The following is a 23,424-nucleotide window of genomic DNA, read 5'->3' as shown; positions in this document are numbered from 1 at the left end:
TGCTCTGCTTTGTCTCTGAAGCCTCAGTTCATTTAAGTTACTCATTCGTGTCTGACTCTTTGTGAATCCATGGACTGCAGCACGCCATGCTTCCCTGTCCATCACCAACTGCTGGATGCCTGCTACTGTTGCTGCTGCTACTGCTGCTAAGTCACTTCAGTCATGTCCGACTCTGTGCGACCCCGTAGACGGCAGCCCACCAGGCTCCCCCGTCCCTGGGATTCTCCAGGCAAGAATACTGGAGTGGGTGGCCATTTCCTTCTCCAATGCGTGAAAGTGAAGTTGCTCAGTCGTGACTCTTAGCGACCCCATGGACTGCAACCTACCAGGCTCTTCCACCCATGGGATTTTTCAGACAAGAGTACTGGAGTGGGTTCCTGGATGCCTAAACAAGACTGCTGCTGCTGCTGCTGCTAAGTCGCTTCAGTCGTGTCCGAATCTGTGCAACACCATAGAGGGCAGCCCACCAGGCTCCCCCATCCCTGGGATTCTCCAGGCAAGAACACTGGAGTGGGTTGCCATTTCCTTCTCCAATGTGTGAAAGTGAAAAGTGAAAGTGAAGTCGCTGCAGTCGTGTCTGACTCTTCAGGACCCCATGGACTGTAGCCTACCAGGCTCCTCCATCCATGGTATTTTCCAGGCAAGAGTACTGGAGTGGGGTGCCATTGCCTTCTCCCTAACCAAGACTATTTATGCCTAAAACAAGACTATTTATTAAATATAATTTAATCTGTTTAATTTCTGAAGCCTAAACAAGACTATTTATTTAATCTCCATAACAGTTCCCTCATTTCTTTTGGGTCTCTGCTTAAGTGTCAGTTGATCAGTGAGGCCTTCCTTATATATAATTACAACCTCCCCATGACTCATGATCACCTTTCTCTGCCTTATTTTTCTCTCTGTCTTTTATCACCATCTGATATGGAACATATTCTCCTGCTTTTTAAAATTTATTTTCTTTCTTTCCCATTAGAAGTAAGTTCCACAAGGGGGAAGATCTTGTTTTGCTCATTGCTGTGTCCTCAGTGCCTACACATGTGCTTGGCACACAGCAGGCATTCAGGAATTATCTGTTGAATGAATGAATGATGAATCCTATATGCCAGCTTAAGCAGTGGGATTAGAGGGTGGTCTTCCCTTTCTTCTTTTATTTAAAAATTATTTACTTTTTAAATTGTAAAAATATTCACAATATACAATTTATGCTATCAACCATTTTAAATGTACGCTTGATTGGCATTAAGTACATTCACGTATGTGCTTAATAGCCACTTAGCCACCTCAGTTGTGTCCAACTCTTTTGACCCCATGGACTGTAGTCCACCAGGCTCCTATGTACATGGGATTCTCCATGAAAGAATACTGGAGTGGGTTGCCATGCCTTCCTCCAAGGAACCTTCCCGACCCAGGGATCGAACCCATGTCTCTTGTGTCTCCTGCATTGTAGGTGGATTTTTTTACAACTGAGCCACCAGGGAAGCCCAAGTTCACTCACATTGCTATACAACTATCACCACCCCCATCTACAGAACGTTTTTCATCTTGCAAAACTGAAACTCTGAACCGCCTTTCCTCTTTATATATTAGGTTAATGCCTGAATTTCTTGCACAAATATTTATGATAATGATGTTAAAAGGCCATTTCCATTTTGGGAACAGACTAATAAGAAATTTACATTCATTTTATAAAAAGATGATTGAAAAATGACTGTGTTTCTATTCCCTGAGCAGATTAACGGTGAAGCTGTCTAGCTTTAAAAATGATTCATTATTGTGTTCCTCGGGGAGCCTGAATATTCAGGACCAGTTGTTTCCCTTATTAATATTTGAATTTAATATTTTACCATAAGAAATATACCAAAGGAATAGTAAATATTTAGCTACTTATGATATTATTTTAATCTAACATTTCTTCTTTTACCTAGAGTTTAATTGAAGGAGAAGGGGACAACAGAGGATAAGATGATTGGATGGCATCACCAACTTGATGGACATGAGTTTGAGCAAGCTCTGGGAGTTGGTGATGGACAGGGAAGCCTGGTGTGCTGCAGTCCATGGGGTCTCAAAGAGTCGGACACAACTGAGTGACTGAACTGAACTGAACTAAGAGTCTAATTATCAGTATTATCAAAGTTAAGTCTGAATTGGGCAATAAGGAGTTCATGATCTGAGCCACAGTCAGCTCCCAGTCTTGTTTTGCTGACTGTATAGAGCTTCTCCATCTTTGGCTGCAAATAATATAATCAATCTGATTTAAGTATTGACCATCTGGTGATGTCCGTGTGTAGAGTCTTCTCTTATGTTGTTGGAAAAAGGTGTTCGCTAAGACCAGTGCATTCTCTTGGCAAAACTCCGTTAGCCTTTGACCTGCTTTGTTTTGTACTCCAAGGCCAAATTTGCCTGTTACTCCAGGTATCTCCTGACTTCCTACTTTTGAATATCAGTCCCCTATAAAGTAAAGGACGTCGTTTTTGGGTATTAGTTCTAGAACGTCTTGTAGGTTTTCATAGAACCATTCAAGTTCAGCTTCTTCAGCATTACTGGTTGGGGCATCGACTTAGATTACTGTGATTTTAAATGGTTTGCCTTGAAAACAAATAGAGATCATTCTGTCATTTTTGAGATTGCAACCAAGTAATGCATTTCAGACTCTTCTGTTTACTATGATGGCTACTCCATTTCTTCTAAGGGATTCCTGCCCACAGTAGTAGATATAATGGTCATCTGAGTTAAATTCACCCGTTCCAGTCCATTTTAGTTCACTGATTCCTAAAATGTCAATGTTCACTCTTGCTGTCTCCTGTTTGACCACTTCCAATTTGGCATGATTCATGGACCTAACATTCCAGGTTCCTATGCAACATTGCTGTTTACAACATCGGACTTTACTTCTATCACCAGTCACATCCACAACCAGATATTGTTTTTGCTTTGGCTCCGTCTCTTCATTCTTTCTGGAGTTATTTCTCCACTGATCTCCCATAGCATATTGGGCATCTACTGACCTGGGGAGTTCATCTTTCAGTGTCCTATCTTTTTGCCTTTTCATGCAGTTCATTGTATTTTCAAGGCAAGAATGCTGAAGTGGTTTTGCCATTCCCTTTTCCAGTGGACCATGTTTTGTCAGAACTCTCCACCATGACCCATCAGTCTTGGGTGGCCTACATGCTGTGGGTCATAGTTTCATTGAGTTAGACAAGGCTGTGGTCTATGTGATCAGTTTGATTAGTTTTCAGTGATTGTGGTTTTCATTCTGTCTGCCCTCTGAGGGATAAAGATGGGAGGCTTAAGGAAGCTTCCTGATGGGAGAAACTGACTGAGGGGGAAACTGGGTCTTGTTCTGATGGGTAGGGCCATGCTCAGTTCTGTTCAGTTCACTTGCTCATTCATGTCCAACACTTTGTGACCCCATGGACTGCAGCACGGCAGGCCTCCCTGTCCATCACCAATTCTCGGAGTTTACTCAAACTCATGTCCATTGAGTCAGTGATGCCATCCAACCATGTCATCCTCTATCGTCCCCTTCTCCTCCCGCCTTCAATCTTTCCCAGCATCAGGGTCTTTTCAAATGAGTCAGTTCTTCGCATCAGGTGGCCAAAGTACTGGAGTTTCAGCTTCAGCATCAGTTCTTCCAATGAATATTCAGGACTGATTTCCTTTAGGATGGACTGGTTGTATCTGCTGGCAGTCCAAGGGACTCTCAAGAGTCTTCTCCAACACCACAGTTCAAAAGTGCAAAATTCTTCAGCACTCAGCTTTCTTTATAGTCCAACTCTAACATCCATACATTACTCCTGGAAAAAGCCATAACTTTGATTGGATGGACCTTTGTTGGCAATGTCTCTGCTTTTTAATAAGCTGTCTAGGTTGGTCATAGCTTTTCTTCCAAGGAACACGTCTTTTACTTTCATGTGGTCACCATCTGCAGTGATTTTGGAGCCCCCCAAAATAAAGTCTGTCACTGTTTCCACTGTTTCCCCATCTATTTGCCATGAAGTGATGGGACCAGATGTCATGATCTTAGTTTTCTGAATGCTGAAAAACAAAAGTCTGAAATGCAGTACTTGGATACAATCTCAAAAATGACAGAATGATCTCTGTTCATTTCCAAGGCAAACCATTCAGTATCACAGTAATCCAAAGCTATGCCCTGAGCAATAATGCTGAAGAAGCCGAAGGTGAACGGTTCTATGAAGACCTACAAGACCTCTAGAACTAATACCCAAAGAAGATGTCCTTTTCATTATAGGGGACTGGAATGCAAAAGGGGCCATGTTCAATAAATCTTTAATCCAATTTTCTGTTGTTGAGTGGGGCTGTGTTCCCTTCCTGTTGTTTGACCAGAGGCCAAACTATGGTGGAGGTAATGAAGATAACGGCAACCTCCTTCAAAAGGTCCTGTGCACGCACTACCACACTCAGTGTCCCTGACCCTGTAGCAGGCCACCATCTACCCATGCCTGCACTGGAGACTCCTAGACACTCACAGGTAAATCTGGGTCAGTCTCTTGTGGGCTACTGCTCCTTTCTTCTGGGCCCTGGTTTGCACAACGTTCTGTTTTTGCCCTCAAATAGTCTGTTTCCCCAGTCCAGTGTGTGTTCTTAAATTGAAGAAAGTAAAAAAAAAAAAACAACACTAGACCATTCAGGTATGACCTAAATCAAATCCCTTACAGTGGAAGTGACAAATAGATTCAAGGGATTAGATCTGATAGACAGAGGGCCTGAGGAACTATGAATGGAGGTTCATGACATTGTACAAGAGGCAGTGATCAAGACCATATCCAAGAAAAAGAAATGTGAGAAAGCAAAATGGTTGTCTGAGGAGGCCTTATGAATAGCTGAGAAAAGAAGGTAAAGGAGAAAAGGAAAGATATACCCATTTGAATGCAGAGTTCCAAAGAATAGCAAGGAGAGATAAGAAAGCCTTTCTCAGTGATCAGTGCAAAGAAATAGAGGAAAGACTAGAGATCTCTTCAAGAAAGTTAGAGATACCAAGGGAATATTTCATGCAAAGATGGGCTCAATAAAGGACAGAAATGGTGTGGACCTAAGAGAAGCAGAAGATATTAAGAAGAGGTGGCAACAATATACAGAAGAACTATACAAAAAAGATGTTTATGACTCAGATAATCACAATGGTGTGATCACTCACTTAGAGCCAGACATCCTGGAATGTGAAGTCAAGTGGGCCTTAGGAAACATCACTACGAACAAAGCTAGTGGAGGTGATGGAATTCCAGTTGAGCTATTTCAGATCCTAAAAGATGATGCTGTGAAAGTGCTGCACTCAGTATGCCAGCAAATTTGGAAAATTCAGCAGTGGTCACAGGACTGGAAAAGATCAGTTTTCATTCCAATCCCAAAGAAAGGCAATGCCAAAGAATGCTCAAACTACCACACAATTGCACTCATCTCACACGCTAGTAAAGTAATACTAAAAATTCTCCAAGCCAGGCTTCAACAGTACATGAACTGTGAACTTCCAGATATTCAAGCTGGTTTTAGAAAAAGCAGAGGAACCAGAGATCAAATTGCCAAAATCTGTTGGATCATACAAAAAGCAAGAGAGTTCCAGGAAAACATATACTTCTGCTTTGTTGACTATTCCAAAGCCCTGACTGTGTGGATCACAACAAACTGTGGAAAACTCTGAAAGAGATGGGAATACCAGACAACCTGACCTGCCTCCTGAGAAATCTGTATGCAGGTCAGGAAGCAACAGTTAGAACTGGACATGGAAAAACAGACTGGTTCCAAATAGGAACAGGAGTACGTCAAGGTTGTATATTGTCACCTACTTATTTAACTTTTATGCAGAGTACATCATGAGAAATGTTGAGCTGGAGGAAGCACAAGCTGGCATCAGGATTGCTGGGAGAAATATCAGTAACCTCAGATATGCAGATGACACCACCCTTATGGCATAAAGTGAGGAAGAACTAAAGAGCCTCTTGATGAAAAGTGAAAGAGCAGAGTGAAAAAGTTGGCTTAAAGTGCAACATTCAGAAAACTAAGATCATGGCATCTGATCCCATCACTTCATGGCAAATAGATGGGGAAACAGTGGAAACAGTGTCAGACTTTATTTTTTTGGGCTCCAAAATCACTGCAGATGGTGTTTGCAGCCATGAAATTAAAAGATGCTTACTCCTTGGAAGGAAAGTTATGACCAACCTAGTCAGCATATTAAAAAGCAGAGACTTTACTTTGCCAACAAAGGTCCGTCTAGTCAAGGCTATGGTTTTTTCCAGTAGTCATGTATGGATGTGAGAGTTGGACTGTGAGGAAAGCTGAGCACCAAAGAGTTGATGCTTTTGAACTGTGGTGTTGGAGAAGACTCTTGAGAGTCCCTTGGACTGCAAGGAGATCAAATCAGTCCATCCTAAAGGACATCAGTCCTGAGTGTTCATTGGAAGGACTGATATTGAAGCTGAAACTCCAATACTTTGGCCACTTGATGTGAAGAGCTGACTCATTTGAAAAGACTCTGATGCTGGGAAAGATTTAAGGCAGGAGGAGAAGGGGACGACAGAGGATAACATGGTTGGATGGCATCACCGACTCAGTGGATATGAGTTTGAGTAAGCTCTGGAAGTTGATGATGGACAGTGAAGCCTGTCATGCTGCAGTCCATGGAATTGCAAAGGGTCGGATATGACTGAGTGACTGAACTTAACTGACTGATTATCCCAGTTATGCAGCATCACTGATCCAAGAGAGAGGAAGGAGAAAAGTGGCATGGATTGAGAGCCTACTGGGTGTCAAGGGTCTTGTCAGTACATCCAGCGACCTGTGTTTCCTCAGACCCCACTCACTTGTCCATGTTCTCAGGCCAGGCTGAATTGAATCATCTGCATTTTATGAAATTGGGCTTGACAGGATCACCTGTTACTTCCCTGTCACCAAATTCTGATATATACTTACTTTTCAGTCCTTGTTAGCTTGAAATCCTAGCAGCAGTCAGCACAAATGACCACACCCTTCTTATCAGAATTCCTTCTTTTAGTTCATTATCAGAGCTTTCTGATTCTCAGTTCACTTCAGTTCAGTCGCTCAGTCGTGTCCGACTCTCCGCGACCCCATGAATCACAGCACGCCAGGCCTCCCTGTCCATCACCAACTCCCGGAGTTCACTCAAACTCATGTCCACAGAGTCGGTGATGCCATCCAGCCATCTCATTCTCTGTAGTCCCCTTCTCCTCCAGCCCCCAACCTTTCCCAGCATCAGAGTCTTTTCCAGTGAGTCAACTCGTCGCATGAGGTGGCCAAAGTATTGGAGTTTCAGCTTTAGCATCAGTCCCTCCAATGAACACCCAGGATTGATCTCCTTTAGAATGGACTGGTTGGATCTCCTTGCAGTCCAAGGGACTCTCAAGAGTCTTCTCCAGCACCACAGTTCAAAAGCATCAATTCTTCGGTGATCAGCTTTCTTCATAGTCCAACTCTCACATCCATACATGACCACAGGAAAAACCATATCCTTGACTAGATGGACCTTGGTTGGCAAAGTAATGTCTCTGCTTTTTAATATACTATCTAGGTTGGTCATAACTTTCCTTCCAAGGAGTAAGCGTCTTTTAATTTCATGGCTGCAATTAGCATCCGCAGTGATTTTGGAGCCCAAAAAAATAAAGTCTGACACTGTCTCCACTGTTTTTCCATCTGATTCTACTTCCTTTTTAAAAGAATTTTGGCTGCACCCTGCATGTGGGACCTTAGTTCCATCCCCAGGAATTGAACCCACACCTCCTGCACTGGAAGGTACTGTTTTAACCACTGGACCACCTGGGAAGTCCTTGATTTTACTTCCTAAATAAAGAATCTTTCCACTTCTCTCCATTTCCATTGTCACCACCCAAAGTAGTCTGACACACCATTGTCTCTCACCTGAACTACTTCCGTAGCCTCTTAACTGCTCTCTTTGCCTCTGGTCTTCGTCCCCTTACCCTGCTCCCCCACCCCTGTCACCATCTTCACAGGGATCCATTTTCTATATACAACTGCCAATGGTATCTGTGAACTATGATCACATCAGTCCCTTGGTTTTAACTCCTCAATGGATTGTCCTTCCTTGGGACTTCCTTACTCTGGTCTACAGATCTCTTCCTCCTTTGGCTCCTGACTACATTTCCTGACTCCAGATTGAGCCACTTTCCTTTTTGACCATACTCTTCGGGACTTCTTTGAATTCTTTGAATAAGCCACACATCTTTCACCTCTCACCTTTGCATTTGCATTCCCACTGCCTGGGCTACTCTTGATTCATTCATTTATTCATTCAATAGATATTTATGGGAAAAAAGAAGAAGTAGAGAGCAAAGTAAGAGAAATCAAGAGTGGAGAGAAGGGTGAGTGAGTGAAAATTTTCAAGGATAGATCAAAGTAAGCCTCACTGAGACAGTCATACTTAAAGACTTGAAGGAAGTAACAGAAAAAGCCACGTGGATGTCTGAATGAAGTACTTTTGTTGGGGTGTGGCAGGGGTACCTGGTGGGACGTCTTTGGGGAACAGCAAGGAGCATGGTATGGGTGGAGTGGAGCAAGTGCAGGGAAGTGTGATTTGAGATGACTGCAAACTAGCTGCTGGAGGCTAATTATGAAGGGTCAGGTAGGCTGCTTTATGGATTTTGGTTTTTCTCTGATTAAGATATGAAGCTATTGGAAGGTTTTGAGCAGAATAGTTACATAATCTAATTAATGGCATGAAAAGTTCCTTCTGTCTGCTATGTGGAGAATAGACTCTAGGGGGTGGAGTATGATGAGGATGAAGCAGGGAGACTGTCAGCAGGCGGCTGCAGTAAGGCAAGTGAGCGAATGTGGCAGCTTAGCTTAGGGGAGTAGCAGCAGTCAAGATGGTGAGAAAGGGTTGGATTATGAATATATTTTGACAGTACAGCCATCTGGACTTGCTGGTTGGGTATAACATGTAAGCAGGGCTGTAGTCTATATGTAAGATTTGAAGCTGTTAAGATTTGTGGGACTTTTTTTTTAAGAGTACAGCATTAGGTAGGAAAGTGAGTATGTATTTAAGGTGAGAAAAAAATCACAGTGATCAGTCAGGCTTTGTCAAGACAAGGTGGATGGGTTAGATACTCTGAGACTTTTGTGATTTGGTATTCAGGGATTCATCAAGAAAACATCACACACACACACACACTGCTTACAGTCCTGCTACCGGTGTTTGCCTTATATACATAGGTATTCTGGTTGATTTTACTTGACAGTGAAAGTGTTAGTCACTCATTTGTGTCTGACTCTTTGTGACCCTATGGACTATAGCCTGCCAGGCTCCTCTATCCATGGAATTTTCTAGGCAAGAATACTGGAGTTGGTTGCCATTTCCTTCTCCAGGGGATATTCCTGACCCAGAGATCAAACCCCGTTCTCCTGCATTGCAGGCAGAATTTTTACCATCTGAGCTACCAGGGAAGCCCATCTTGCTTAATGGACCAGAAGAAAATAAAAAAGAGCAGCCTGTACTTGAAATTGTGTATGCTACATTGTCCAGTATATTTTTAGCAAGAGAGAAATTTCACTTTTATTTAGACATCAATCAGAACCAAGCTGTCTGCAAATAGCTGCATAATTTGGGAGAATTCTGCATAGACTAGATTCTGGCTGTGTACATTTCAAACCTTCTGTCACTTCTACGATCTGTATACTTCCCATGCCAAGTGCCATAGGACAGATTCCCATCACAATATGACTTCTGGTCCTCCACTGTCCTGTCACGACCCCAGGAAGTGAATGCAAACCACATGAATGTATCTCCCCAAAGCCCAGCTAAACGTGTCTGCATCTTAACTTCCACTAAACAGGATCCCCAAAATGTCCATGGTCACTCAACTACCATGCAACACAAGGGGAAATGTGATGGAAGGAAAGTTGGAGTGGAAAGAGACAGTGCTCTCAACTGACTGCAGTTAAAATATTTTTTCCAATCATACAAAAATCTATGACAATGTGAACACATGCCTATGGACCTGTCCAGGACCTTGGAATGTGAGGGTCCCTGAAACGAAAACTTTATCAGCTTCAAGAAAAGATGGGACTGGATATGAGGGGTATGATGGCACTGGATATGGGATGTGACAGGAAGAGAAATATTTGGGATGATTCTAAAGTTTTGGGCCTGAGAAATCAGCAGGATGAAGTGGCTCTTGCTGATGTGGCTAAGATGGGGGGAGCTGGCTGGTCAAATGGTAGGGGGTGGAGATGGGGGGGAGACAGAGAGACAGGGTTGTATTAGGATTGAGATGCCAAAAAATGATACACATGAACTTATATACAGAACAAATATAGAACCACAGACATAGAAGACACACTTATGATTACTAAAGGGGAAAGGTGGGGAGGGTTAAATTAGGAGTTTGGGATTAGCAGATACACACTACTATATATAAAATAGATACTCAACAATGTCTTACTGTATAGCACAGGGGCTTCCCAGGTGGCTGACTGGTAAAGAATTTGCCTGCTAGTGCAGGAGACATGGGTTTGATTCCTGAGTTGGGAAGATCCCCTGGAGGAGGAAATGGTGCCCTGCTCCAGTATTCTTGCCTGGAGAATCCCATGAACAGAGGAGCCTGGTGGGCTATAGTCCATGGGGTCACAAAGAGTCAGACACAACTGAGCAGGCGCATATGTCTGTATAGCACAGGGAACACGACTCAATATCCTGTAATAACCTATAATGGAAAGGTATCTGAAACAGAGTATATATATGTTTCTGAATCACTTTGCTGTATACTTGAAATTAATAGAACATTGTAAATCAACTATACTTCAATTTTAAAAAGAAAAGAAAATATTATGCAAAAAAGAGACTGAGATGCCTATTAAACAGCCAAGCAGAGAAGTCAAGTGGCAGTTTTCACCATTCCTTTTGTGACTTACTTCTGCTCATCTCTCATAGCTCAGCTAAGCATTCTGTTAGGTAGTTAGAATAGGAAAAAGGAGTCCAGAATGGCAGTGGCTAAAAGACAAAGAAGAGGAAAAGCCCATAACAAAGGAAGGTCCGAGGACCAGAGTGAGAACCTCAGGTGAAACAACAGCCCTCCTGGCTATCCCAATTTACATAGGGCAGGCTCAGGGGAGGAGAAAAAACATATAAAAAGAGGAGCCAAAATTGAGCCACTGGCTTCTCTTCTCTTCACATCTTTTGGGTTGGCCTGTCCTCACGCCTCTGGGATGTATTTTCCTTTACTTGCCAAATAAAACTGAGCTGTAACACCGACCCATCCGTCATTTCAAATGTTTGCTGCAGCAAGACGGAACTGAGGAAATTACAGACTCCCCCGACAGTTCCCTCCTCATCTCATACTGGCTGTGAAGGTTAAGTCTCCTGTTATACATTCTGTAGTCCCCGTACCTCTCTTTTTGCCATCCCTGTGATTAGATTTTTAATGGTTGTCTCTCCTGCACTGCACTAGACAAAGCTGAGACTGTGTATTCCATCTTGTTACTGTTCCTACTGTGTACCACAGTGCCTGGTGCTGAGTAGGTCTTAAGAATTGTTGGTTGAATAAATGAAGAGAGGTCAAGTAACTTTTCCAACTCACAATAAGAAGACAGCAGAGCTAAGATGGATGGGGGCATACTTTACCAACTTTAAAAAAAAGCCAAGTCAAACACATGTATAGGAAAATTCATGATATGCCAATGAATTGTCACCAGTTGAATACACTTGGGTAACTACCACTTGGGCCAATAAAAAGCACAGGGACAGCATCCTAGATCCCCTCACACTCCTCTTCTGAACCACACCCCCCTTCTTCCCCCAGGTGACCACCATCATGATTTCTGTTTTTTAAAATTGTATTCATTTACTTTTAGCTGCACTAGGTCTTTGTTGCTGTGTATGGGCTTTCTCTAGTTGTGGCGAGCAGGGGCTACTCTCTAATTGTGGTGCATGGGCTTCTCGTTGCAGTGACTTCTCTTGCTGCAGAGCATAGGCTCTAGAGCGCCAGCCTCAATAGTTGTGGCTCCTGGGCTTAGTTGCCCCAAGGCATGTGGAATCTTCCAGGACTAGGGATAGAACCTCTGTCGCCTGCATTGGCAGGTGGATTCTTAACCACTGAACCACCAGGGAAACCCCCATCCTGATTTCCAGCACCGTTAAATAGCTTTTCTTCTTTCAGAACTTTATATAAATGGTCTATCCAGTATCTATGCTTTTGTGTCTGTGTGTATGAAATTTATAAATGGTGTTGTGAGTAGCAGTAGTTGCTCATTTTCATTGCTGTATAGCAATTCTCAAACTTTTTTATCTTGGAACCTGTTTCCATTTATAAAAACTATTAAGGAACCTAAAGAACTTGTGTTTCTGTGAGATGTATCTAAGATATTTACTGTATAGGAAATTAAACTGAGAAATTAAAAAATTATTTAATTCATTAAAAAATATCAAATTCATTACATGTTAATATATATAACACATTTTAATGAAAATAATTGTATTTTCTAGAACAAAAAAGAGGGAGAAATGTGGCAGTGAGTATGAATGAGAGTCTGGGCAAATATGTCAGAATACTGACATTGTGTGCTGCTGGGAGGGCCTGGGTTCCAGAGGTCTTGGCCAAACCCCAGAGGCCACAGGAATGGTGATGGGGCAGAAGGATTTGTCGTCTTTTGAGTTCTGCACATCAATTAGCAATAGATACAAATAAGCCGGCCTAGGAGACATGACATTAGTATGTTGCAAAGCAACCAGTACATTTGGTAAATGTGTAAATGCATGATGTAAGGAATAAAGTTGATCCAGTTTGGGTAGGAAGTGAAGAGGATGGGAAAGTTCTGCTCAGGCAAGTGGAGATGGGAATGTTGGCAGAAGACAGTATCTGTGCTTGGGAGGCAGAAGACATACTTGTCAGGGTGAAGGGAAAACCCCTTGGTGTGGTTTTCATGGCCCCAGTTGGCTTTTCAGGCCCCATCTGTCACTCCGATGCTCCAGCCATTTCTTTCCCCTGATAGGTGCAAACACATGCATCCATGTTGTCTATTCTTCATGCTACTTCCTTTACCTGCAGTGGTATCCTTCTTCCATTCTTTCACTTCAGTTCAGTTCAGTCACTCGTTCGTGTCTGACTCTCTGCGACCCCATGAATCACAGCACGCCAGGCCTCCCTGTCCATCACCAACTCCCAGAGTTCACTCAAACTCATGTCCATCGAGTCGGTGATGCCATCCAGCCATCTCATTCTCTGTCGTCCCCATTTCCTCCCACCCCCAATCCCTCCCAGCATCAGAGTCTTTTCCAGTGAGTCAACTCTTTGAATGAGGTGGACAAGGTATTGCAGTTTCAGCTTCAACATCAGTCTTTCCAATGAACACCCAGGATTGATCTCCTCTAGAATGGACTGGTTGGATCTCCTTGCAGTCCAAGGGACTCTCAAAAGTCTTCTCCAGCACCACAGTTCAAAAGCATCAATTCTTCGGCGATCAGCTTTCTTCACAGTCCACTACTAGGTAAACTGGTGACCCCGGGGACCCACCTGACATGTCTCCTCTTAAGCACCTTCCCAGGCACCAAACTACTTCCCTTACCTCCCCACTCCAGCTAATATCTGCTCTCTCTTGCTCCCATAACACTTTGTGCTCATCTCTGTCTTGGAACTTGACAATCTTTTGTTATCCTCATCCAAGTGTCTGTCTTCCCCTCTAGACCACGAACTAGGATAATCCATGGTCTTAGGTACTGATGAGTCCCTACCCTCTAGTACAGCTCTAGGCAGTCAGTGGTACTTGCTTCTCTATCCACAACAATGTCTCCCTATAAGGCTTTGCACACAGGAGTGCAGTACATATTTACTGATTCTGTTCAAGCTGGTTTTAAAAAAGGCAGAGGAACCAGAGATCAAATTGCCAACATCTGCTGGATCATGGGAAAAGCAAGAGAGTTCCAGAAAAACATCTATTTCTGCTTTATTGACTATGCCAAAGCCTTTGACTGTGTGGAATAATAAATAAACTGTGGAACATTCTGAAAGAAATGGGAATACCAGACCACCTGACCTGCCTCTTGAGAAACCTGTATGCATGTAAGGAAGCAACAGTTAGAACTGGACATGGATCCAAATAGGAAAAGGAGTACGTCAAAGTTGTATATTGTCACCCTCCTTATTTACCTTATATGCAGAGTACATCATGAGGAACGCTGGGCTGGAAGAAGCACAAGCTGGAATCAAAATTGCTGGGAGAAATATCAATAACCTCAGATATGCAAATGACACCACCTTTATGGCAGAAAGTGAAGAGGAACTAAAAAACCTCTTGATGAAAGAGGAGAGTGAAAAAGTTGGCTTAAAGTTCAACATTCAGAAAACTAAGATCATGGCATCTGGTCCCATCACTTCATGGCAAATAGATGGGGAAACAGTGTCAGACTTTATTTTTTGGGGTTCCAAAATCACTGCAGATGCTGATTGCAGCCATGAAAGTAAAAGATGCTTACTCCTTGGAAGGAAAGTTATGACCAACCTAGATATCATATTAAAAAGCAGAGACATTACTTTGCCAACAAAGGTCCGTCTAGTCAAGGCTATGGTTTTTCCAGTGGTCATGTATGGATGTGAGAGTTGGACTGTGAAGAAAGCTGATCGCCGAAGAATTGATGCTTTTGAACTGTAGTGTTGGAGAAGACTCTTGAGAGTCCCTTGGACTGCAAGGAGATCCAACCAGTCCATTTTAAGGGAGATCGGTCCTGGGTGTTCATTGAAAGTACTGATGTTGAAGCTGAAACTCCAATACTTTGGCCACCTCATGCGAATAGTTGACTCACTGGAAAAGACTCTGATGCTGGGAGTGATTGGGGGCAGGAGGAGAAGGGGACGGCAGAGAATGAGATGGCTGGATGGCATCATCGACTCTATGGACATGAGGTTGAGTGAACTCCGGGAGTTGGTGATAGATAGGGAGGCCTGGCGTACTGCAATTCATGGGGTCGCAAAGAGTCGGACATGACTGAGCGACTGAACTGAACTGAACTGAACTGTGATGGGTGGAGGAGGCTGGTCCGAACCTTTCAGAGAACTTCAGGTCATGTTCATTTACTTTGTCAGTGGCTGGTTGATTAACCTTCCATCGTCAAGTTGACTCAGGAGCTAGGTAGATGAGAAACAGTCCTTGTTTAAAGGTTGATTAAAGGTCAGGAGATCCCTTTGGAAAACATTTTGACAGTTTCTAGAAATGTTAAACATACACCTACCATATTCACTCTTTGGTTATTTACCCAAGAGAAATGAAAGTCTATGTACATACAAAGACTTGTACAAGAATGTCCACAGCAGAATAGACCAAACGTAGGAACAGCCGAAATGTCCATCAATAGGTGAATGGATAAGTTGTGATGTATCCATACAATGGGATACTATAGCAACAATATGCTAAGTAAAAGAAGCTAGACCAAAAGACTATGTATTATATGATTCTATTCACATAAAATTCTAGAAAGCGCAAACTAATTTCTACTAACAAAGCAGCTCAGGCAATAAAGAATCTGCCTGCAATGCAGGAGACCTGAGCTTGATCCCTGGCTCGGGAAGATACCCTAGAGAAGGGAATGGCAACCCATTCCAGTATTCTTGCCTGTAAATCCCATGAACAGTAGAGCCTGGCGGACTGTAGTCCGTGGGGTCGCAAAGAGTTGGACATGACTGAGCGACTAACACACACAACAAAACAGATCAGTGGTTGCCTCTGGATGGTGTGGAAAGGAGAGAGAGGCGCAAGAGAGAGCTTACATAGAGGCATGAGCTAACTTTTGGGGTTTTAGAAATGCTCATTATCTTGATTATGGTGCTGGGTTCATAGGTGTTCACATATGTCAAGACTTAACAAATTATACTTTAAATATGTGCAGTTTATTGTGTGTCAGTTATTCTTGGATACATTTGCTTTAGAAAAATCCCACTAATCTGTTTTGCACTTTGAATCTATCTTTCGCCCATGCTTGATTTTGCAACATTCTCTATTGGTCATTTGGAAAATATTGTTTCACTGAGGTGTGCAGACTTTCCAGATATTGACACATTTTACCATACATTATAAAAAAAATCACATTTGGTACTATTAGCACACATCCCATCAGCAAAGTCTTTAACCATTTGGGAAGCTGTCAAACTCAAAGTGGTAGATGAAGAAAGTGAAAGTGTTAGTTGCTCGGTCATGTCTGACTCTTGCCACCCCATGGACTGTAGCCCGCCAGGCTCCTTTCTCCATGGCATTTCTCAAGCAAGACTACTGGAGTGGGTTACCATTCCCATCTCCAGGGGATCTTCCCAACCCAGGGATGGAGTCTGGGTTTCCCACGTTGCGGCCAGATTCTTTACTGTCTGAGCCACCAGGAAAGCCCCCATAGTGGTGGATAGATTTCCCCAAATTTGAACGTTTTAAAATGTAATTTCCATTTTATTATCTTTTCAGGGAACAGTATTTCTCCAGTCTTGAAGGACTTAGCTCATTAAATGGGCTTTGGTGGAGGCTGTGGGGCAGCAACCACAGGTCTAAATTGGGATGGAGGTGTTGGGTCCTTCTGGGCTTCCTGGATTCCCAATTGCCTCGTTCTGAATGGCACAACTCACGCAGTAATGTAGTTTCACATACAGCTTGGGAAGCACATAGGTGTCAAAAACACTAGGTTTAGAAATGTCCCTGATGGCTGTGGCATCTACGATGTTCCAAACAACAAACTTCTTAATGGCCTTATCCTTGGGCACACATTGGGCACAGTTGGTTCAGTGAATAGGTTGTATGTGGCCATGGCCCTTTTGGGCACTACCACAGTTCCTTCTTTCCTTGGTCACCTTGGAGATGAGGAGTTGAGAGCCAAAACTGGAATTTTTATTTGAAAGTTCCATTGTCTCCATTATTATCACTGGTAACAAACACTATCAGTTAAGTGACAGACTCACTTCACTCATTTTCAAGGAGCTATCTGCCAAAAGCCTCAGTCTGAATAATTATAGTCTGTCTGTAGGTCTTCTTTTCAAGCAAAACTGGTGTTCCATGAAAAAAGTGTCTAATTCAGCTCACAAAAACAAGTACTTTTCCTTCAGGCAACGATTGCACACTGATATGTAACAGATGTGCTTTATGCATGCTCCCTATTTCATCATGTGGAAAATTTTGTAACTGTACTCAGTGGTTGAAATTTAATATAATTAATTTTTATACTTTGTTTACTGGGAGTGTGTGGGGGTGAAGAACCCAGTGAACAGTGATACAGTTGGTATTGCTGCCTTAACATGTGCTAAGGCACCAGCAATTTTTTTTTATCTACCTTTGCTTTTGCACCATCAGTGCAAATGTCCATGCAGTGAAAAAGGAAAATATCCTTTTAGTTTTATTGTGAAAAGAGTTTTGACCTTCAGGACTCCCATAAGGATTTTGGGAATTCCCCAGGGGTCCACAGACCACAGTTTTTAGAAGAGCTATTGTACAGTATTTTAGTGTAGGAATATACCACAACTTACTTATCTTTACTGTTGTTAGACATTTGTAATTTTCTATTTTGAGCTATTACAAATAGAAGTGATAAGAACAACTTTGCCCATGTCTCTTGGGGCATATGTGCATGCATTTGCATTGGATGTGCTAAAGGGTAGAGCTGCTATGTCATAGGGCTGTGCATGCTCAAGTCTGGTTAATTATGCTGAATAATTTTCCGAAGTGGGATGCATTGCCTCACACTCCCAGCAGCAGTATCTGAGCCATAATGGGTCTGAATTCAGATGCATGTAATTTTAAAGCCCTAAATAAAATCAATAGTTGCTTTGTCCTAAATAAAATTAATAGTTGTTGATGGCAAAAATTCAAGCAGTATAAAGTTTACAGTGAAAAGTACTATAGGATTTCCCTGGTAGTCCAGTGGTTAAGACTCCACCTCTCAATGTGAGGGGCACAGGTTTGATCCTTTGTTGGAAAACTAAGATCCCACATGCCACGGGGCCAAAAAGAAAAATTAAAAAAAAGAAAAGTACCAACAGAAATAGGAACACTACTATATAAACGAAGATCTATGTATAAGGATGTTAGCAGCAGAAAAAAAAAAATAGGAAGTAGAATCAATTCCAATCAGTCTTTAATAGCATAGAAACCTGGTGCATCTATATCACTGAGTATTGCCCACTAACAATGAAGAATTAGGTCTATATCAACAGATTTAGAGAGATTCTTCAAAGTATTGTTAAATGGGAAAGATAGGATGCTGGGAAGTATATGTAATATGATCTCATTTAAAAAAAACAAATATAACAGCCTATATGTATACAAATAGGTTTGTATGGAACATAACAGAAAATGCTGATGGCCACATGCCAAGGTGTTAATTATGTGTAGGGCTAGGGGCAAGAAAAAGTGTGAAAGGAGGTGTCCAAGATAAAAATCAGCATGTTTGAGATCCCATTCTTTTAAAAGTGTGTGTGACTAACGATGAGGAAACAGAAAGAGAAATTGAGGAAACAATTCCATTCACCATTGCAATGAAAAGAATAAAATACTTAGGAATACATCTACCTAAAGAAATAAAAGACCTATATATATATATAAAACTATAAAACACTGATGAAAGAAATCAAAGAGCACACAAATAGATGGAGAAATATGCCATATTCATGGATTAGAAGAATCAATACAGTGAAAATGAGTATACTACCCACAGTAATCTATAGACTCAATGCAATCCCTATCAGGCTACCAATGGTATTTTTCAGAGCTAGAACAAATAATTTCACAATTTGTATGGAAATACAAAAAACCTTGAATAGCCAAAGCAATCTTGAGAAAGAAGAGTGGAACTGGAGGAATCAACCTGCCTGACTTCAGGCTCTACTACAAAGCTACAGTCATCAAGACAGTATGGTACTGGCACAAAGACAGAAATATAGATCAATGGAAAAAAATAGAAAGCCCAGAGATAAATCCACGCACCTATAGACCCCTTATCTTTAACAAAAGAGGCCAGAATATACAATGGAGAAAAGACAATCTCTTTAACAAGTGGTGCTGGGAAAACTGGTCAACCACATGTAAAAGAATGAAACTAGAACACTTTCTAACACCATACACTCAAAATAAACTCAAAATGGATTAAAGATCTAGACGTAAGACCATCAACTATAAAACTCCCAGAGGAAAACATAGGCAAAACACTCTCCGACATAAATCACAGCAGGATCCTCCATGACCCACCTCCCAGAGTAGTGGAAATAAAAGCAAAAATAAACAAAAGGGACCTAATTAAAATTAAAAGCTTCTGCACAGCAAAGGAAACTATAAGCAAGGTGAAAAGACAGCCTTCAGAATGGGAGAAAATAATAACAAATGAAGCAACTGATAAAGAATTAATCTCAAAAATATACAAGTAACTCCTTCAATTCCAGAAAAATAAACGATCCAATAAAAAAATGGGCCAAAGAACTAAACAGATATTTCTCCAAAGAAGACATACAGATGGCTAACAAACACATGAAAAGATGCTCAACATCACTCATTGTCAGAGAAATGCAAATCAAAACCACAATGAGGTACCATTTCATGCCAGTCAGAATGGCTGATATCCAAAAGTCTACAAACAATAAGTGCCGGAGAGGGTGTGGAGAGAAGGGAACCCTCTGACACTGATGGTAGGAATGCAAACTAGTACAGCCACTATGGAGAACAGTGTGGGGATTCCTTAAAAAACTGGAAATAGAACTGCCATATGACCCAGCAATCCCACTGCTGGGCATACAGACCGAATTGAAAGAGACACGTGTACCCCAGTATTCATCGCAGCACTGTTTATAATAGCCAGGACATGGAAGCAACCTAGATGTCCATCAGCAGACGAATGGATAAGAAAGCTGTGGTACGTATACACAATGGAGTATTACCAAGCCATTAAAAATAATACATTTGAATCAGTTCTAATGAGGTGGATGAAACTGGAGCCTATTATACAGAGTGAAGTAAGTCAGAAAGAAAAACACCAATACAGTATACTAATGCTTATATATGGAATTGAGAAAGATGGTAATGATAACCCTATATGCAAGATAGCAAAAGAGACACAGATGTATAGAACAGTCTTTTGGACTGTGTGAGAGAAGGCAAGGGTCGGATGATTTGAAAGAATAGCGTTGAAACATGTATATTATCATATGTGAAATAGATCACCAGCCCAGGTTTGATGCATGAGACAGAGTGCTCAGGGCTGGTGCCCTGGGATGACCCAGAGGGATGGGATGGGGAGGGAGGTGGGAGGGGGGTTCAGCATGGGGAACACATGTACACCCATGGCTGATTCATGTCAATGTATGGCAAAAACCACTACAATATTGTAAAGTAATTAGCCTCCAATTAAAATAAATTAATAAAATAAATAAATAAAAAGAGGTTTCCCTGGTGGAGAAAAAGTAAAAAATAAAAGTGTGTGTGAGTGTGTGTATGCAGAGGGACAGGTAGGGAAATAGAGTCACCAAAATGTAATTTGTGATTTTCTCTGGGTGGTGAGATTTTTTTTTAGTAATTGTCTTGGTTTTGTTTCTTAACATTTTACTTATCACTAGAATTTTAAAAGAATAAAGGTATGTTACTGGGGCAAAGATGGATCTTTCAATAGATGGTACTGGATATATTGAGTATGTATCTGGAAAAATATAAAAATAGACTCAACCTTCATACCATACACAGGAATAAACTCCAAATGGAACAAAAATCCAGATATAAGATATGAAAGCATACAAATAGTGAAAGAAAATGTGAGCCAATTCTCCTTTAACCTTGGTGTGAGGAAAAGCTCTTTAACCATTACTCAAAACCAGAGGCAATAAAAGAAAAAAAATCAATAAATTTGACTATATAAAAAATTACATCGCAAAAAGCCCCATAATAATGAATGTAAAATAACCCATAAACTAGAAGAAAATATTTGCAACATGTATCACACATAAAAGGCTAAATTTATGACTATATAAAGAATTTTTAAAAATGATGGATAAAGCTACAAAAACCTGATAGAAAAGTGGAGAAATACACGAATAGACAATTCTCTCTCCGTCTCTCTCTGTCTTTCAATCCCTCTCTTCCTCTTTCCTCTCTATGTGTAAATGGTCCTTTATCCTTCGAATCTCACATATAAGTGTGTAAATGCATATTAAAACAACACCGGGATGTCATTTCTTCCCATCAGTTTGGTGAAAATTAAAAAGTATGACAATACATTCTGTTGGCAAGTCCATGCTTACATAAATAAAAAGTTGGATTCATACATGAAAGAGAAGGGAAATCTCTGCCTGAGAGTAGCATTCCAATGAATAAATGTAGAAGGAATGAGGAAAATAGAAACTTACCATTTGGCAAATATCACGGTAATTATCTTAAGCAAGAATCATCACTGAATGCTAAGATTAGTGGGCCAAGTATGGTGAGAAACAGGACATTTACATAGTCTAGAACCGTCTCCCCACAAGAAACCTCTTAATGATTTACAAAAGAAAAAGTAGTAATTTCACAGTAGAGAAACCCAGCAGACACCCCTTAACCAAATGGTCAAAGTGAACATCACCCGGAATGAGAATATTGACATGACATCATGTGCCTCCTAATATGATGCACTGAGAAGGGCCAGCCATCGCAGGGACTGAACCCAGGTCTCCCACATTGCAGGCAGATTCTTTACCAGCTGAGCCACCAGGCAAGCCCAGAAAAAAATGATAACTAAATACAAAGTGGGAGCCTGGATTGAGTCTTGGACCACCAAAAAAGCAGTGGTGGGGCATGAAGTCTGTGGATTAGTCAAAAATATATTGATGTTAACTTCCTACTTTTGATAATTGATCATGGTTCTGTAAGATGTTAATGTTTGGGAAAGCTAGGGGACAGGTATCAGGGAATTCTTCATTCTTGCTTTGCACCTTTTATATAAATCTGAGATTATTTAAAACGAGTTAAAATATGAAAAAAACTAATAAACATGTATTGCTTATATAATCAGAAAAAGAGCAAACAAGCCCTATTTTATATTGTGAAAACAAGCCAAAATAGAAATAAACCCTCAAAATTGAAAGGACTGAAAAGATTTCAAAATTGAAATCTCCTTTTCCTTCACTCTTATCTCCATCTCCATTCCCTGGAGTTACCCATTGTTACCATTTTCTCAGGCTTCCCTAGTGGCTTAGTTGGTAAAGAATCCACCTGCAATGTGAGAGACCTGGGTTCAATCCCTGGGTTGGGAAAATCCTCTGGAGAAGGAAATGGCTGCCCACTCCAGTATTCTGGCCTGGAGAATTTCATGGACTATTCCATGGGGTCAGAAAGAGTCAGACACTACGAAGTGACTTTCACTTTCACCATTTTCTTATTTATCCTTCTAGAAAATTTGCTTTATATAGAAGCATATGGTGTGTGTATATCTTTTAAACACACACACATACACACACACATAAACACAGGAGATCAGGTTATTTATACTACTCTGCTCCTGCTTTTTTTCTTTCATTGAGCAGTATATTTTGATCACATATCAGCATTCATATAGATGGATTATAGATGGATCTCTTTCTTTCTTTCATCATTTCATTGAATCTTGATTAGTCGGTCAGTCCTTATTGATTGGCATTTAGATTGGCTTCTGTTTTTCACTATTACAAGAAATGCTAGAGTGAACACCCTTATCCATACATCTTCATGCAGACGCACAAGGTGATCACAAGAAGGAAGCTTTTCTTAGCTTGGGGTTGGAATCACCTTCCTGTTGTGTATTCCTATCAGATGGTGAGGAAATCCGCAGTAGGCCACAGTGGAATCTGGTCCCCTGTGGAAATATGAGCTTAACTTGGAAAGCAATGGGGCTCCTGGACCACTGTCCCCCTATCCCCTGTGCCAGAGGGCACATTCTAGCGACCTGAGCATGTATGGCATGGGGAAGTGTGCTTTTTCTCTGAACAGGAAGACAAATCCTCACTGTCCAGCTCTGCATTTTCATTTTTGTCAGTCACCCCACATTTCTCATTCCAACTTTTGTGTAAAAAATGCTTATATCTTATTTAATACATCCAGTCACTGTTTTAAATGTTTTACAAATATTAGCTCATTTAATCCTCATAACAATTCCATGCATCAAGTACCGTTGTGATCCTCATTTTTCAGATGAGAAAACTGAGGCACAGAGATATAAGTAACACACTCAAAGATACCAGTTAGTAGCTCCAACGTCACTCCATTCTTCTTCCTTAATGAGTCATTTTCTTCTAGTGTATGGGTCACAAAGTAGGGTATTAGACTCATGCCCCTCCCCTGAGTCGTTCATTTGTTTGGCAGCAGCTTTTCTCTGTGGCTCTCCTGGGTCAGCATTCGGTTTGCTGCTGATCTTCTTCAGGAATCCAGGGCTTGTTGTTCAGTCACTCAGTCATGTCCAACTCTTTGCGACCCCATGTACTGCAG

General features: G+C 41.4%; 1 pseudogene; it reads right to left on the bottom strand.

The window, feature by feature from the left end:
• Positions 1-16,462: 16,462 nt before the first annotated feature.
• Positions 16,463-16,859, bottom strand: LOC148773432 (small ribosomal subunit protein eS26 pseudogene; annotated as a pseudogene).
• Positions 16,860-23,424: the final 6,565 nt, after the last annotated feature.

This window comes from Moschus berezovskii, chromosome X (assembly GCF_049115385.1).
Source record: "Moschus berezovskii isolate FMDL1 chromosome X, NW_MosBer_1.0, whole genome shotgun sequence".
NCBI lineage: Eukaryota > Metazoa > Chordata > Mammalia > Artiodactyla > Moschidae > Moschus > Moschus berezovskii.
This window is presented reverse-complemented; position numbering and strand designations above follow the sequence as displayed.